A 6,383-nucleotide genomic window follows, 5' to 3' on the forward strand; every position below is an offset into this window, starting at 1 on the left:
AGCAGCAGCACCAGCAGCAGCAGCAGCAGATCCACCAGCTGCCCTCGCAGAAGCAGAAGTGATGGCGTGTCCCACACACCCTGGCTCCAGCAGCAAAGCCACCGTGGACCAGCTCCCTCCAGCCTCCCCAAAGCTTTGCAAGCCCCGGGGTCACCCGGATGCAAACCCTCTCCTCTGCCCTCCAGAACCATCGCTCCCTGGGGAAGGGGCATCACTGGTGCTTCCCTGCTGCCTCCGCCTGATGCACCAGGCTGTGCTTTGGCCCCGTGAGGTGCCTACGAGAAAAATAAAGCATTAAGTTCCTGAGACCTCTCTTGTGTTGGCATTTCCTTACTCTCCTCCTTTTCCATGCACGCTGTAGGGGTGCAGATGGATTAACAAACGTGCTCATGGCATTTGTGCAGAGGAGGTTTCTCTCTGAACCTTTATGATGCTCCAGTGACCAGCCGCAGTCGGTGTGGATCATCCCTGGGTGCTCACCATTCACTGACGGGTCCCAGACAATGGGGAAAACACAAAAACATCTCCCCATCCCACAGTGTGTCCTGTCTTGGCCATTCACACAGATCTCCAGGGCTTTGCACTCCTGCCCTGTCCCCTCGGAGCTTCCCCACATTTTTTTATGCTGAGTTGACCGACCTCCCACCCAGAGAGTTGATCAGTGGGTGGCTCACAACCATCAGACAGGCATCGTGTTGTACAGGTTTTTTATTGCTTTTTTTATAGTATTACAACCATTTATGTAAGAAGGAGAAAAATAAGCCCCCGAAAAAAATCCCATTTGGATATTTACAATGCAGAAACATCACGGTTCAGAAGGCTGATGGATTATCCCATTCAGACAGGTCACAGCTGAAGGACTGGATCCTGCACTCATTAGCTAGAGAGGAATTTATTACTGCCCCCGTGTAGTAAAGTGACCATAAAGGGAATCCGTGTCAGAAACCACGTCTTCCCCCAACTTTCCAAAACTTGCAGCTGGGGATATAAATATTACAGACCTGATAACTATCTGCAATATTTTTTTCCAGTAGAACTATGGTTTCTACTATCTTTTCTATTAAAACAGCTTTGTGTTATTGGTTTTTATACTGGGAGCAATTCCCCCAACCACGCATGGCCCAAGAAACCAGTCCTGTCTCCTCTGGCCACTCGCTGTTGGGAGTGTTTCTTTGTGCAGCTCTGCGCAGGTTGATTATGCAAAGACGTGGGTAAAAGCTTTCCTAAAATAAAAAAGTGAGGGCTGGGCTTCCCTTTTTTAATGGAGAAGAAAGCCAGCGTGCTGCCCCAGCTGCGTTTATGACACTGAAACATCCTCATAGCTATTAAGGTGCATTTCCCCCCCCCGCCCAAACCCGTGGGAATTTTGCCGTTGACTTCAAATGAGCTGGAGATGAACTCCCAACCACAGACCTTTAATTTTCCCTAAAGAATCACCACTCTTTATTCATTATTACTGCACAGCCTGAGTCAACTAATTGCACAGCTCATTCCAGCCCTATTGACGAGTGATATTTTCACTTTCTACCCATTAAAAACAGAGGAGCTCATGGAGGAAGGGGTTGATACATCAGCCCTTGCTCTGCTCTTGTGTTTATGAGAAGAAAACAGCAACTCTGCCCCCCCTCCACCCCCTCAAGTTGCATTTGCAAAGCACCCCAAAGAGACACCCGTGGAGCATTGGGACAGAACAAGAGACCCGGGGTTATTTTTGCCTCATGGAGGTAATACGTGGAGCAGGGCACAGTCTTCACTTCTCCCCCACCACCGACCAGCGCCGGAGGAGCAGAGAAAGCCCGAAAGGGCAGGAGGTGTGAGCATACCGTGCCCACCGGCGCCTCTGTCCTTCTCCCATGGGGAAATTCAGGGATCCTACAGAAGAGGGAAGAAAACCCTTTGGGGAATTTGCCCACTGCCACCACCCTGAAGCCCTGCTGAGGCTGGCATCCCTCCCCACCAGCCCCATCTCCCCACCGCCCACCCTGGGCAGTACCTCTGCTTTGCATCAAGCTTGTGGCCAGTTAGCACCAGGCGATTTTATTGGAGTTATTAGAGTTGATTAAATACTTCCCAGGTCCCTGCAGAGCTGGAGCTCAGCTCCTGGCTCCATCCCATCCTCCCTGATGGATTTGGCTTGCTGGGACAAAGGGGAAAGCAGACCTGGGGAGCCACACACCACCTCAAAGTGACACTGGTCCTGAGGAAGGATCTGTCCCCACCTAATGAGGCAATGCAAATGCCACCTGGGAGCTTCTCCTGCTTGCTGTGCTCCCTGAGGTCTCCCTTACCTCCTCGTCTCTGCACCCCAGGAGCAGCGGTGGTCGCCCTTCAGTACACGCAGTGTTTGGTGGAACCCCTCTCCTTCTTGGTCATGGGCTCGGTGTCCGAATCCGGCAGGTTGGTGATGTATCGGTACTTGCTGGTGGGTGACCTCTGAGAGGACAGGAGACCATCAGACCTTTCTGAAGGGCTAAAGGGGTGAAGCAAGGGCTGGGTCCCTGTATTGCAAGAGCAATGGAACCAAAAGGATGGTCGCAGCAGGTGGAAGAGGCTGCAAGGAGTCCAACACCAACAGTTTGTTGCATGGTGTCACACCCAGGTTTGTCCAGGGAGGAAAGGGGGACCACCCTGCAGGACTGGGCATCCCTTCCTCACCTTCCACCTCCCCTTCCCCGCAGGAAAATACAGACAGTGGGTGTGTAGGAGCTTTGCTGCCCTGCAAACACAAACCCAAGGAAACTGCCCCAAGAAAATCAAAGATTGGAGAGATCCGATTCCAACCCTGGACGTGGAATGAGTGCTGCAGGACCCTCATCACCCCTGGCCACCCCTAAATGTCACCCCAGCACCTTTCCCACCCATCTTTGTACCCTCAAGCCCACACAGTTACCTTGACAGGAGCAAACTCCTGCTGGATCAGCTTCTTGAACTCACTTCTGCTGAACGATTCGGATTTCTTCCCCTTCCTGGCATTGCCCTGGTAACTCTCCATCATGTCAGTGATGGCTTTAATGAGTTTCGACATGGCTCCAGTCCTGGAGAGGAGCAAAACTTGAGGACACAGCAAGATATTGGGGTGGCTCTGCCCACAGGAAAACCCCTGTGTTCCCTTCCAATAACTCAAAACATTTCCAGTCAGGTTTCAGCCTTTCTAAATTTCTTTGCCAGAGGTAAAAAGAAATCTCCCTTTGCTGGATGCTGAAACCCAGGCTGCCCCCCACCTTGGCTGCTCTTGGGACTTTCACCTTAATTCACTCCATTTCTCCACTTTCCCACTCCCTACTTAAAGGATGAAGCTCCCTGCAGCCATCTCGGGCACTTGTCGGGTTGAATGAATCAGCTCTTGCAGCCAAGGAAAGTGCCTTGTCTACACTCCCACAGCGCTCGGGGCTGGGCGGAGGGAGCCTGGGGAGCTCATCTTGTGCTTGTGTCTTTATTCCCTTCTGCCCCGAGCCTTGCTGGGAAGGACTGGGGGGGGGGGCAGAATAGCCCTGAAAAAATGTAAAAACTAATTTCAAATATGAAAAGAAACGTTGGAGACTCACCCTGCTCACCTGCATCGACCAGCCGACGGGCGCGGATCGGACTGGTGGGAGCAGCTCTGTACGGGCTCCTTGCAGGCAGCCGGGGAGTGGGTGGAGGGTGAGGATTTCTTCCGGTCAGTCCTGTTCTCTGGCTGTCTCTCCACATTTCTGCGCTTCCCAAGGAGCCTCCCTCATTATTCTTCCCCGGAGAGGATGTTTACCAGCACACCTGGGAAAGATGTATGTAGGTCAGCGTGCAGCTCTGCTCTCCACGGGCGTTGCTCAGGGACCTGAGCGCAGGGGTTTGCACGGGGGTTTGCACAGGAGACATCTGCTTGGATCAAAAAAAAACCTAACCAGGTGTTGTCTTCATATATGCAATTTTGCATTTCCCCAAAAAAAAAGGTTTTTTCCCTTTACAACCAAGATGATTTGTCAGCTCGTGGGGCTTTGCAATGCCAAAGCTCAGAGAATGTCATAGACAAAATACCTTCCTGCAGAAAAGGGAGTTTTAAGCTTATTTTTGAGGTGGTCCCACATCTCATACAGCCTGTCACTGGGCCCAGACTGCGTTCACAAGTTTGCCCAGCTCTGACAACAGCATCAGAGCTGTGGTTTCCTCTGCGAGAAAGGAGAAGGAGGGATGAGCTGCTTTTCAAACAAGGCAGCCTGCTCCCAAGGGTGACGGCAGGGTGGGTACGCCCCGGTGATGCCAGCCCTGGGTGGCCATGGCCAACAGGCCGATGAGCTCCCTCCCGTGGGAAAACCACTTATTACACATCTCGATGGCACAGGGACAGCCACCACCCATCCCAGTGGCATGGCCTCAGCTCCAGGCTGTATTTCAGCTCCGATGGAGCAAATCGAGCCGTGCATGGGGCCAGGCTGCCCGGGGCTCCTGGGGACAGAACGTGGCACCGGGGCTGCGGGGATGCTGCAGCGAGGTGGCTGGGGCAGGATGCCTGACTCTCATCCGATTAAAAAAAAAGTCAATGACCCCAGATTTGCTCACCTGGAAAGGGGGTGTAACAAGCCCTTCCTGCTGCGAAGGGTGTGCCAGCTTTCATTAAGGGCTCAGGCACCATCCCAAGATTGCCAGATACGGTAGGAAGCCAGATGAGATCACGTTCTGCATCAATCTTCCCAGGCGGCGTTTGCAGGGACGGGTTCTCAGCAGCGTGTTTGGGAGAGGAGGGGTTGCTGGAGCCAACCTGTGCCGCCCACGTACCCGCTGCTGACACCGCCAGCGTGGCACAAGGCACCTCTGCAATTAAGTGGGTTGTAAAATGAGATGCAGACCGCGGTCTGGAGCTAAATTTTACCCTGGCATAGCGAGGCAAGAGGCAGCAAGTCACTGCAGGTCCTCTGCAGTGAGGGCTGCCCAGCACACGGATGCTTTCGGTGGAAGCCAGACCAGCCCAGGGGCTGCTCTCGGGTTCCTGGCTGCTTTACGGTCATAGAACCATAGAATCATTGAATGGTTAGGGTTGGAAAGGACCTTAAAGATCATCAGGTTCCAACTCCCCTCGGAGCAGGAGCTTTTGGGAGAGCCCCAGCCCTGGGGGACTCACTTCAGGGTTATGTTCGGGGTGGCACAGCCAGCAGCACAATTTTTGGAGGGTACAGCCTTGCCACGTTGCTTAGAACAAACCCCACGGAGAGACCAACACCCTCACAACATCTCTGCCATGGCTACAGTTCCCAGCCAGTCTATTGCTGGAGATGCACCAAAAGAGCATTTTTTCATGGGTTGGAGCCATCCCAATGGCCATGTGCTCGGGGTTTAAAACTTTATGTTTTCAGGTCCCTATCTCAGTATGAACTATTTTGGAAGAGCATCACTCTGTCATGGGGATGACGCACGTCCAGGTGCAGGAAGGACCCGAGGACCAGGGATGCCAGGGGGGACGGACACCGCGGTGCAGAAGCCACCGCACCAGGCAGGAAGTGTTTGCGGAGGAGGTCGGGAGGGCGACACATGGCAATGGCACCTACAACTGCCATACTCCTCCCTCCACCACTGCCACCCTGATTAGCACCCGTCTGCCTGAGGAATGAGGGGAATTAGGAGGAAAATTGCTCTGAATCACTCTGAGCCAGTCCCTTCCGCTGGCTACTCCCTTCCAAGCCTGCTGCCACCACGGTGCCATCCTGCGGTGGCACATCCCCGTCCACAGCAGCATCATGCTGGTTTTGCTGGGCTCTGGGTGCAGGTTTGCGCATGATGGCGGGTCAGCTCCTGGCCACGGGCCTCACCAGCACCCCAGGACCAACCAGTTTTACGCCACTGTGGCTCATCCCTATTGGCGTGTCGAGACCGGTAACGAATGCGACGCGCAGGGTGCACCAAAGTCCCCAATTGCCGCAGCGCTGGGCATTGTGCAACCCTTCCTGGGCCAGCCACCAGGCTGCTGACCCCACGTGGAAGGGGTCTGTGGGGGGTGAAGGGTGTCTAAGGCATGGGGAGGGGGCCAACAGCAGGTTGAGGTGTTCTGTGGTCAGCAGGGGGACCAGGCAGGGTGGGGATGCTGGGGCAGGGCTGGGTCCCAGCTAGGATGCTCAGCTCAGCCCCAGCTGGATCACATTCCCTCGTTACAAGGTCATTTATAAAACCCAGCCCTGAAGAGCTCATGCCCTTTTCTCTGGCTTTGGGGGTTTGGGAGGGGGTCAGTAGTGTGAGGAGCTCACGGGGCGACCCCAAAGCTCTTCTGATGGGACAGGGTGGTACTTGGGGGAGGCAGAGTCTTCAGGTGGGAGCCCAGCTGGGACCCTCTGCTCCTGGCATGGGGGCAAAGCTCAGGGAGAGGGATATGGGGTATGAACCCCCCAAGTATGGAAAGGAGAGGAGGCTTCAGCATT

The sequence above is a fragment of the Pterocles gutturalis genome, unplaced genomic scaffold (genome assembly GCF_000699245.1).
Source record: "Pterocles gutturalis isolate BGI_N339 unplaced genomic scaffold, ASM69924v1 scaffold42118, whole genome shotgun sequence".
Taxonomy (NCBI): domain Eukaryota; kingdom Metazoa; phylum Chordata; class Aves; order Pterocliformes; family Pteroclidae; genus Pterocles; species Pterocles gutturalis.